This window comes from Syngnathus acus, chromosome 19, assembly GCF_901709675.1.
Source record: "Syngnathus acus chromosome 19, fSynAcu1.2, whole genome shotgun sequence".
Taxonomy (NCBI): domain Eukaryota; kingdom Metazoa; phylum Chordata; class Actinopteri; order Syngnathiformes; family Syngnathidae; genus Syngnathus; species Syngnathus acus.
The window spans coordinates 1577386-1589478 of NC_051103.1; the positions used below are offsets into that span (position 1 = coordinate 1577386).

General features: G+C 44.2%; 1 non-coding gene across 1 annotated transcript; it reads right to left on the reverse strand.

Moving 5' to 3' along the window:
* Positions 1-9154: 9154 nt before the first annotated feature.
* On the reverse strand, positions 9155-9226 carry trnaq-cug. The gene has a single exon. It is a non-coding gene; the product is annotated as a tRNA-Gln (tRNA).
* Positions 9227-12093: the final 2867 nt, after the last annotated feature.

Consider the following 12093-nt stretch of genomic DNA (forward strand, 5'->3'; position numbering starts at 1 on the left):
CTTGGTCATTTTTCAGCATTTGGTGAAAAGCAGAAATTGAGCAAACCGACAAGAATGAAGTTGGCCGAATTCACTTTTTGCTAAATTGCGTCGTCACCTGCATGACTTGACTTGGGCATTAAAGGCCATTAGCCAGAGAGCATACAAGAGATTAACAAGGCAATTTTTTTTCATGAGATAATCAACAAACAGTTTCAAGGTGCTGAATAATTTCAGGGACTATTGCACGTGTCTAAAAATGGAGGAATTTCAGTTCAATTGTTTCATTCTGACCCTCAGACAGGGAAAAGTTTGTATATTATTCAAGTGCTGCCCACGTCAAGAGTCCACATCCAACTTTTTATTGTTTACATCTATCGCCAAAAGATACGTTTGCAATCTATATGCAAAGGAAGACGTCTTGACCAGTCACGCCTCTTTTTCTTAACACAGGTACCTAACAATTCAAGCTTCCTGTTTTTTCTGGTCGTTACAAAAAAAAGATTTCATGCCCAGTTGCAAGTTTTTTTCAAATTGCGCCATCTGCATGACTGACTAACATAACATGAAATTGTCACAGACGGAATGAGTGGAGCAAGGGCGACCAAATGCAGTTTGATCCAGGGTTTATTGAAGTGAAAAGGGAGGGGGGGGGGGTGAACAAGACACAGGCGGGATGGAGACTCACGGCCAGCAGACAGACAGACAGACAGACAGACAGACAGACGTGAGAAATAACATTCACAAAAAAATCAACAAGGCACATTTTTCACAAGATAATCATCAACCAGTTTCAAGATGGTGAATATTTTCAAGGACTGTTGCACATGTCTAAAAACAAATTCCACATCCAACTTTTTATTTTTTATTGTCATCAATTACCAAAAGATACTTTGGCAATCTATGCAAAGGAGGACGTGTTGGAATTTCCTGCCTCTTGTAACTTGGCTACAGAATAACCTCCGTGACTATCACTTCCTCTAAACGCCCCACCCGCCCACACACGCTCCAGTGCAAAGGCGCCTCCCTCCTCGAGAGCGCGCTGGAGCGCGATTTTTTCCATTTGCCGCACACTTGACACACGTTCAAATGTATTTGCCCCCCCCTTTTTTTTTTTTTTTTTTTTTTTCTTAATTGGAGAAAAACACAATGTGTGGTTGCGAATATTAAAGCCAATAGTGGTGCTATTGTGTCGCTATATACGTAGACAGACTGTAGCCCGAATGACGTTTTTGTTGATTTTGTTTCGAGGGATAAACAAACAAGTGCCACGTTAACATCAAAGTGGATCAAATGATATATTCTCTCCTCTAATTGTGTCCGTTGGATCAATATTGCATGTCCTATTCGATATAAAACCTTGTTTGGTGGTAAAAAGAGAGCAGGGGGGGCTCTGGATACACTCCATTACTATTAAAATGATTATTTGATCACTTATGCTTATCGTCTCATTGAAAAGCACACTGATAAACGACTTTTTTTTTTGCAGACCGGACATGGTGATTCCCATACAGTACAAAATTGGCTTATTTCCAATGCAGTATGTGAGGAGAAAAACGGAGGTTGCCTTTCAAGAGAAATGAAATTTTGTCGTCACTGGGGCTCTTTTACTCCCCAAACTCACAACATATTTCTCACATGTCTATGCTGAGGAGTTGCTGTATCAAAAGATATCATCCTCCCTGTGATATTGGGGTTCTCGCATGTTCATATTTATCAATTACAATCATTTTCTTCTGCTCTGTCACTTCAGTTGAGGAATCATTTTAAGATTCGGTTTCCTCGCAAACTTCTTTCTCTAGAATTGCCGTGCGCATTTGAGGGAGGGAGGGAGGGGGGAGTCGGGTTGGAATGCGCCATTGTGTCTCGCAATCAATGTCAGCTTGTTAAAGAGGTATAGAAACAGGTCAAATGAAAAGAAAGAAGACTGAGATAACTCCAGGGGAAACACAAGGACAAGCGCTATGTTACATCCATTTTAAAACAACTCCATTTGGGCCAAAAAGTGGACCGAAGTTGGGCCACAAAACCAAAGCAAACTCTTTTGCGCAGAACAGTCCATTTTGTAGAAAACAACTGTTAAAATGCCAAAACAAGTCATAGTTGAGACCAATTCAGCCATTTTTTTAACCCAGCAGCGGATCCGCACTGCCACCCGAACCATTCATGCATCCTTCCAAAGTTACAATTAGAGCAGAACAATCGCACAGTTGGACATTTTCTTTGGCGTACTCACCGACGGTGCAGCTGTACAACATCCATATAACGCAAGATAGGACCAGCGCCAGGCGGACGGCCGGCGGGGTCATCGTGGCTTCGGAAGCCCACCAGAGATCTCAGGGCTATTGAACGCACGAATGTCGATGTGGTGCACGCACTGGCTCCGCTCAAAACAAGAGACGGCCGCTCCGCTCCTTCGCTCTCTCGCTCGGCTGCCTCCTGCTGCTGCCGCTGCTGCTGATGCTGCTGCTGCTCGGCCCCCACCTTCTTGGCTTACGCACCTTGAAGAGCGCGTTCCTGCGGAGACGTTCTATTCTTGTGCACGTCTGTTAAGTATTATTGTTTATGTCCGCCCTTGGACTCACTGTGTGTATTAAGGTACCAATTCTGTTTACCCTTTTGTTGTTATATACGGTAATGACGTCACTACATTGATGCTACCGGGGAAGAAAGTCCTGTGACAACGGACATGCGGATTGTTGTATGGGATTGACTGACGGAGAAGTTGTTGCGTTTAGCGCCAGTATGTTTGTTAAATAAATACGCTGTGTTTTCATCTGAAAAGGGAACCACGCATCGTCCTACTTTTCTCCACCACGCAGACAGCGGAAAAGTCACTGCTGCACACCATTTATTTGGTTAAGAAAAAGGAACCCCCCCTTTTTCACTTTACAACGTCTTTGACTGAGGGAACGCAATATCATTTTCTTTCGTCCAGACTTTATGACACCACTATAGTTTCATTCGGGATGAGAAAACAGGGGAAGCAAGCAAAAAAAGAGGGACATACTTTGTGGTCATTTAAACCTACGTTTTGAAGTGAAGCCAAGTAAGGTGGAAACGTACTTTACTCGACATCGGTCAAAGTGGATTCAGCTCATAACAACGTTGGCTGACTAAAAGATCAAAAACATTGGTTCACTCAATCAGCTGACATTTTCTCATCACTTGTGTCACATCAGGGCTGCTTGCAAAAAAGTCAAATGAGCAGCAGGTTGACATGTCACGTTTTGGGCTATGGAGCCAAATGCAGGCAAGCAGGTCTATATGGCTTCCGAAAAGGCACTGGAGGTTTTAGACAGTTTTAGACAGTTCGGATTCTCTGTCACGATCAGTCTCCGTTCGTTTCCTTGTTTTAAAGTTAAGTTAAAGTTAACGTCCCAATGATCGTCACACGCATCTGGGTGTGGTGAAATTTGTCCTCTGCATTTGACCCATCCCCGTGTGATTTTGATCCATCCCCTGGGGGAGAGGGGAGCAGTGAGCAGCAGCGGCGCCGCGCTCGGGAATCATTTGGTGATCTAACCCCCCAATTCCAACCCTTAATGCTGGAGTGCCAAGCAGGGAGGCAATGGGTCCCATTTTTATAGTCTTTGGTATTGTCTTAACTAGGCTGGATGTATTTTTTTTGTTGGCGTTGATTTCTCCGACTGCCCATAAAGGCACCACCGCGATCAGTTAGGTTAAAATGAAAAGAGAGGAAAGTGACGTGCGGACATGTGAAAAAGGCGGCTCTGTATGGGAGAGAAGTTGAAGAGGAATAAAAACACCCTTGGAAACCAAAACTTGCCCCTCGTCGTGACTCGGAGCCGCAACAAATGTTTCGGATTTGTGTAGGGTACATTGTGACAGCAAACGAGCAGGTGATCGAGCAAGCGTCTGATACGAGAGCATTGCGTTCGTATGGAGCGTGTTTGAAGTGAACAGCAGAGACGAAAGGAAAAAGGCAAAGTGTTGTGAAATAAAATATTACCTGTAATACGTATTTTGTTATTTGCTGATTGTATGTATTAAACTATCACATTCATTGTCAGTCAAGAAGAGAAGAGGACTATTCGCATCGGATCCATAGTGCGCATGCGCAGTGATACTGCCTCCGTATGACGTCCAGTGCGCGATGGAGATTAAAAAACAAACAATATTTGACAATAACACAGGTTTCTGTTCCTGTCTTTGGTAATGTCCCCCTGTCTTTTTGTTCCACGTCTTTGTCGGTCAGTCCTGTTGTTGGTTTTGTTAGAGAGTTATGTTAGTTTACCAAGTCTGTGTTTTGAGTTCCTCCAATGAACCCTGGTTCAAGCTGCACTTGGTCGCCCTCTTCCTTTCCACACTCCAACCGTGACAAGAGTTTCTTCAAAAATTGTTGTACCATGATTTTCTTCAAAAAAAAAAAAAAAAAAAGATTTAAAAAAACAATTTTTTTTTTTAAAATTGTACCCATGTATAATGCGCACCCCGGATTTTAGGACAATAAATTAGTTAAATTTTGCGCATTATACATGGAAAAAAACGGTATTTTAGAAACCTTTACAGACGGTTAAAATCCACATAATAGTTACGCGCGCACGTGTTCCGTGAGCGTTCTCGCCCCCCCCCCCACCTTTCCTTTCTCCCGCCAAGTAGCATATTGCCCCTCTACACAGCACAGTCCTCGTTAGTATAGTGGACAGTATCTCCACCTGTCACGCGGAAGACCGGGGTTAGATTCCCTGACGGGGAGTTTATTTCTTTGTGCAAAATAGAATTTAAGCAGGTTTTCGACCCATGTGCGTTAACCTGTGTTTGCAGCAGAGTTATTAAATAGCTGCATTGGTTTATATCAGTGGTTCCCAAAGTGGGGGGCGGTGGAAAGATCTGGGGGGGCGGTGAGGAAGAAAGGGGCGGTAGGGGGGCGGCAGTCGATTTGTACACAACACGCCGCTCTGGCCCAGTCAGATCCGACAGCATAGACTACAAAAGCAAAAGCTCAGGTTTGTAATTTCAAGCTTGTAATGTTCAGAATTTTATCTTATAATAAAAACCGCATTCTGGCGGTCAACATCATCTTGAGTTCAAGTCAACATGAAATTGGGGACTCGCCAGAACGCGCCGTGTTGTGTTGTGTTGAGCTGGTTAGGGCAGTGGTCCCCAACCACCGGGCCGCGGACCGGTACCGGTCCGTGGGTCACTTGGTACCGGGCCGCCAAGCCGCACAGAATTTTTTTTTTTAATCGACGATCAATTAATTCAGGTCAAGACACTCGTCCCGGTCACGTGACATGTTTCCCCAGTCGAGCCCGCAAAGCTAATATGTGGCGACAGGCTAACTAACCAGGCAGTGAAGCATTCAAAACTGCTTCAACACATGGAGACCAAGCATCCTGCAATAAAAGACAAACCTTAAATCACTTCGGGTGTCATTGTCTCCGATTACGTCTAGATGGGACCGGCGCAAGCACATCCATCCCATTAATATTACGTGAGACAATGAAGGTTACTGGTGGAAAGTTTATTTACGATTCTATGTTGCTGAAACAGTTAAAACTGCTAAAAAATAAATTGGTTTACTAAATACTAAGTTGGGTTTTATTTGTGAAATACACATTTGTGTTTAACCTTTCTCTTTTCAAATTGCAGCAAACCAAATATCAAGAAAGAGGTGTTTGTTTCCATATGTGCCTTGGGGGGGGGCGCTAGGAATTCACTGGAGAGCCAAAGGGGGCGCCAGCCTGCAAAAGTTTGGGAACCACTGGTTTATATCATTACATCATAAGATGGCACCGCGGATGGCCACCTCGGTGACTCGCTCCCTCCTACTTTGTGTTATCTTTTTAACCTCACTTTGAATCATACTTCCAGTTTGCCACGCAGAGCGCCGCAGCGGGGGACGTGTCCGCCAGCTAGAGCAGAATAGTGCGATAAGACTAGATGTGGCGGACACAGATGCGGACTGTAGTCAGCCCGCTAGCCCAGTTAGCATTAGCCCCAAGCGGCTTGCCAACCGCGATGAGCCAGTCAAGACGCATAGCCGTCCCAAGCCATCTCGGTCTACTGGCTCTCGCGCCCTGGTGATGCGGAAACTATTATACATGCGTTTATTATGTCGCACCTGGACTACTGTAACACATTATCAAAGTCAAAGTCTGCTTTATTGTCAACTTCTTTACATGTCAAGACATACAAAGAGATTGAAATTGCGTTTCCTACTATCCCACGGTGGAGACATATTACACCCAATTGGTCCACAGACAAACAAAACATCCAAGTAAACAATACACAAAGTAAAAATAAGAAGGCACATACCGTATTTTTCGGACTAAAAGTCGCTCCGGAATATACATCGCATCAGACATAAAATGCACAATAAAGTGAAAAAAAAAACATATATAAGTCGCTCCGGAGTATTAGTCGTGTTTTGGGGGAAATTTATTCGACAAAACCCAACACCAAGAACAAACATGAACGAGCAACAACAGGCTAAACAATACGGTATGCTAACGTGACATAAACACAAACGAGAAGCTGAGAACGGGCCTGATGTAACAATAACAGTTATTCAAATAACTATAACATAAATAACACCTTTATCAAACCATCTGTGTCACTCCAAATCATTAAAGCCATCGATCGGGTTGGTCCTCCTTTATGTTAACAAGTCCGATGTCAGCGGCGCGTTGCAGTTCAAATTTTTCTATAGGCCCATATAACAATATATAAACTATGTATGAAATAACAATAATATAAACAACAATTTTATCGAACCATCCGTGTCACTCCAAATCAATAAATCCATCAGAATCTTCGTCTTCCGTGTCACTTGAGAAAAAAAAAAAAAAAGGAAAAAAAAGTTGACGCCAGAAAGACTATGTGTGCCACGGACGTCAGACTAGATATATCAAATAAATGTAATATAAACAACAATTTTAACAAACCATCCGTGTCACTCCAAATCATTAAATCCACCGGAATATTCATTCTCTGTGTCAACAAAACCCAAAAATAAACAGCTGTCGATTCCGGACCTACGTGCGGCGCTGATGTCAGCCTCATTGTCAGTTGGCTGCTCCAATTATTCCACAGATCTACGTATATAACTATATTGTAGCGTTACCGAAGTACCACGCAAGACGTGGGTTTGGTAACAGGCCGGCTCTTTATTTCACAAATCAAAAGCTCAACATGTGAGCCAACACACGCAAGCGCCCAGGATCGCTCTTTCCACTCCCCCCACCCCCTACTGAAGTCTAACAACATACACGTTGCTACTCTAAATAAACTACATATCAAATAACTATAGCAAAATAGGTTGGGGACCACTGATTTAGTAGAAGGTGGCTACAGTTAAAAGTTTGAGTTCATTTTGAAAAACTTACAGGTCACTCACTTAAGTTCAGACGCATGCACAACCAATGCAGCTACTATATAATAACTCTGCTGCAAACATAGGTTAATGCACTTGGGTTGAAAACCGAACCCCAGTCTTTCACGCGACAAGCAGAGATACTACCCACGATACTAACGAGGAACATGCCCTGTGTTGGGGCAAGATGGACTGCTTGGCGGGAGAAAGGAAAGGGAGGGGGCAGAAAGGGGAACGCTCACGGAACACATGCGCGTATAACTATTATGTGGATTTTAACCATCTGTAAAGATTTCTAAAACAGTACTGAAATGGGGCAATCTGCTGGTGTGGTTCATATATGCCTGCCTTCAAGTTTAGAGGGTACTACCTTTAGGGGGAGCATTAAAGGTTAGGGTTAAAGGTGAGGGGGTTACCGTTAGCGAGTTAGCAGGTTAGGGGTTAATTATTAGGGTTTGGTTATTGTTAGGGTTTTAGAGTTAGCGTTAGGGCTTGAAGTTAGGGAATTAGGAGCCTTAGGCCAACCAGATTCCATTTATTCCATTAATCACTGACATTCAGTCTTCAGGTCCATGTCACATGGGCTACCAATCGGAATGTAACGGGGTCAGCTGGTCTACTATGGGGCTCATTGATACAGGGGAATGATTCTTGCATGATTCTTGCTTAGGGTGCATGATTGCCCGGGTTTAGCTCCCGGACGAGCTCTTCTTGCAAAAACTATGTGGAGCGTTTGACAGGCCAACGTTACACGGAATGTAACATGGTCTGCCAGTTCTCGTTGTGGCTCGTTGGTCTAGGGGTATGATTCTCGCTTTGGGTGTGGGAGGTCCTGAGTTCAACTCCCAGACGAGCCCTTCCTTAAAACATTGCTGTTGATCAACTAGCCCAATTTAATCTTGGGCGCTAGCCCGAATCCATACACGGTGGATGGCGGCAGTGGTATTTGAGAAGTGAAATGAAGTTTATTGGATTTGCAGACAGTGTGCAATTATTATTTCAACAAAAGTAGGCAGGTACAGAAATTTAGTAGATCCTCCTTTTGCAGAAATAACAGCCTCTAGACCAGTGGTTCTTAACCTGGGTTCGGTCGAACCCTGGGGGTTCGGCGAGTCGGTTTCAGGGGTTCGGCAGAGCCTCCACTGCAGAGGTCCGAACACACCTGATTTATATATCCGCATATCTGAACTGGTCTCGCAAAGGCAAAAGCAGACGTCACACTGATTTGCTGGTATGTCATTTCTTGTGAATTCATGCATTGTGTTGGTTTTATTCTTTGAACAAGGTGATGTTCATGCACGGCTCATTTTGCGTGCCAGTAAAATACATCTATGTCTTGAATTTGAAAAAAAAAATTTTTTTTTTTCCCACTCACGTTCGGTGATTGCGCATATGAAACTGGTGGGATTCGGTACCTCCAAGAAGGTTAAGAACCACTTCTCTAAACACTTCCTATAGCTTCCAATGAGAGTGTGGATTCTGGTTGAAGGTATAATGGTCCATTCTTCTTGACAAATCTGTAACTCCTACAAACTTCATTTCACTTTTCAAATATCACTGTGTCTGTCTGCTATATATTTAACTGAAATTGCTGATCCGAACAGCCAAGGATTTATAAAGAAAATCTTGAAATTGATTAGGGGTGCCCAAACCTTTGCATACGACTGTATATGACCAAAGATTTTAGGTCCAACCGAGACTAGAACTGAGATCACTGGATTCAGAGTCTAGAGCGCTCATGGAACCCTCAGGTGTAGGGAAGCATACGCATTCATGGGGCAGCACACAAGCTGCTGCCATCTGCAAATTGTTCCCAGCTAAATGACGAATTATTTGAGGTCCCACCAAGACTTGAACTCAGATCACTGGATTCAGAGTCCAGAGTGCTCACCATTACACCATAGAACCCTGGCAATGACCGAAGGAGGAGCATAATTTTTCTGAGCACAATGCACTAACTAAGGCACTCATTTTACGAAATTGACAAAAGTAGTGGAGGCAGGGCTTACACACTCATAGGGCTGTACACAAAGTACTGAATTGGAATTTTTGTTCCATGTAAATGACTACAAATTGGAAGTTCCACCAAGACTTGAACTTGGATTGCTAGATTCAGAGTGTTCACAATCACAGCATGCAAACATTATTTGATTGATTGATTGATTGATTGGTTGATTGGTTGATTGATTGATTGATTGATTGGTTGATTGGTTGATTGATCAATTGGTCGATTGATCGATTGATCGATGATTGATTGATTGATTGATTGATTGATTGATTGCAAAAGGATAGCAAAGAATGAGAATATCATCGAATGACAAGATGAACAATAAAAGCAACTCGAAATAAGCGATATGGGCATGAAATGGTTTTAACGTTCATAAGGGGTGACCATGAACCAACAGTTTAAGCTCCAGTAGTTTGTACCCTGATAAATTGCACTCACTGAATGTCTTCTTGGATGGATGAACTGGAGGCAGTCCTGGAGTGGGTCTGCAGTCAGCTGGCCAAGCCAAGAAGGAAAGCGTTGGCTTGACAGTCGAAGGAAAAAAAAAAAATGGAAACACAGATTAGAGGCTGGTTTCGCCCTACACGTGGTCAGGGGAGCATTGTAGCGGAGTGTCGCACACCTGGCTGTTGCTGACTCAGAGAGCTTCTGGCTCCTGTTTGCCGAGGTGTCCCTGGCACACTTTGCAAAGCAGACAACACTGACAAATACATTTAGAAAATGTTGTTTCCACCCAGTCTCAAACAGGGGGCGTTTCGCGTCTTAGAAGAACATGATGACCACTACGCTATGGAAACTGCTGTGACGTCCAAAGCATTTTGAGAAGCCCGGCAAAAGTTCAACAAAAGTGAGTGAGGAAGAAAGCAGGCACTTATGAACTTTTTGATTTGCTTTTCAAAACTGTGCCAGCAAAAGCAATTTTTCCATACAAAGAAATAAATTCCGCGTCGGGGAATTGAAGCCCGATTTGCCGAGCCCAGGCTGAGTCGTTTTGCTAAAGGGTACCTGATTTGAGACTGGGTGAAAACCAGGCTTCGCACTTTTCTTTAACTTTTGCCAGGCTCTTCAAAAGGCTATGTGTGTCAGCGCAGTTTCCATGGTGTAGTGGTTATCACATTCCTCACACGCTGAAGGTCCCTGGTTGGAAACAAGTCTTATGATCCTTTTGATTTTAGACTCCGCGTCGGGGAATTGAACCTCAGTTTGCCGAGCCGAGGCCGTGAATAGTATAGCTAAAATGGCCTGTTGCGTTTTGTTCAAGATGTCCATCGTTAAGCAAGGAAAACAAAAAATGTGGAGTAACAGTATTTGTAACAGATATTAGGTTGTTTAATGGCAGTCAGTGCACAAGGCACTTCAGCAGATGAAACAACAACGTCAAACTTCAAATCAGAAGGCTTTATACTGACCAAAAGCAGGAACTAGGAAGGGAATGGGAGGGAAGGATTAGGTCTCTTCTGTTATCACCTGAATGTCCTGTTATTTACTGAATGTTTTGTGACTATGTGTCATGGAACTTAACTGAGCCCTTTGTGCCGTGTCTGTGCTCACTGCCTATGTGTAAGTGAAAGTCACAAAGCTCTATGTGCCGTGTCTGTGCTCTGATTGAGCGACTATGTTTGGGCAAATTATTTACACATTGATTGATGTGATGAAGTATATATGTTTGTATAAACTAATTCAAGATTCAAGATTCAAGAGTTTTTATTCGCCATGTTTGAGCGTGCCAAACAAGGAATTTGACTTCGGTAAAACACACCCTCTGTTCAACATATAGGTGACTAACAACACTCAGGACATGTGAATAATGGCAAAAACAGTGTAGACAAATTCAAAAGGTGTGAAGAGCAGGATGTTATTGCACAGTAATGCCTCTGAGACTCTATGAGTGGTGTGAGTTCATCAGAGCAACAGCCTGGGGGAAGAAGCTGTCTCGGTGTCTGCTGGTTTTGGCGTACCGAGCTCTATAACGCCGTCCGGAGGGGAGTAGTTCAAACAGACTGCAACCTGGGTGAGAAGGGTCTGTAGAGATGTTCCTTGCACGTTTCCTGGTCCTGGACAGGTACAAGTCTTGGATAGAAGGGAGGTTGATTCCAATGATCTTTTCTGCAGTCCTGATCGTCCGTTGCAGTCTGTGCTTGTCTTGTTTGGAGGCTGATCCAAACCAGACAGTGATGGAGGTGCAGAGGACAGACTGGATGATGGCAGTGTAGAAGGTCTTCAGAAGCTCTCGCGGCAGGTTGAACTTCTTGAGCTGTCTCAGGAAGTACAGCCTCTGCTGGGCCTTCTTCCGGACAGAGTCTATGTGGCCGGTCCATTTCAGGTCCCGAGAGATTGTGGTTCCCAGGAACTTGAAGGTGTCTGTGGAGAGAATAGTATTACTGCGGATAGTGAGGGGTAAAAGTGGTGAAGGGTCTCGCCTGAAATCCACTGTCATCTCCACGGTCTTGAGCGGGTTCAGCTCCAGATGGTTTTGGTTGCACCAGTGGACCAGCCGCTCCACCTCCTGTCTGTACGCAGTCTCATCACCGTCCTGGATCAGTCCGATGAGAGTGGTGTCGTCTGCATACTTCAGGAGCTTCACAGGAGAGTCATCTGAGGAGAAATCATTGGTGTAGAGAGAGAAGAGCAGTGGGGAGAGGACGCACCCCTGAGGGGCTCCAGTATTGGTGGTCCGGGTGTCAGATGTGATGCCCCCCAGCCTCACACGCTGTCTCCTGTTGGTCAGGAAGCTGGTGATCCACTGACAGGTGGGGGCAGGCACCGC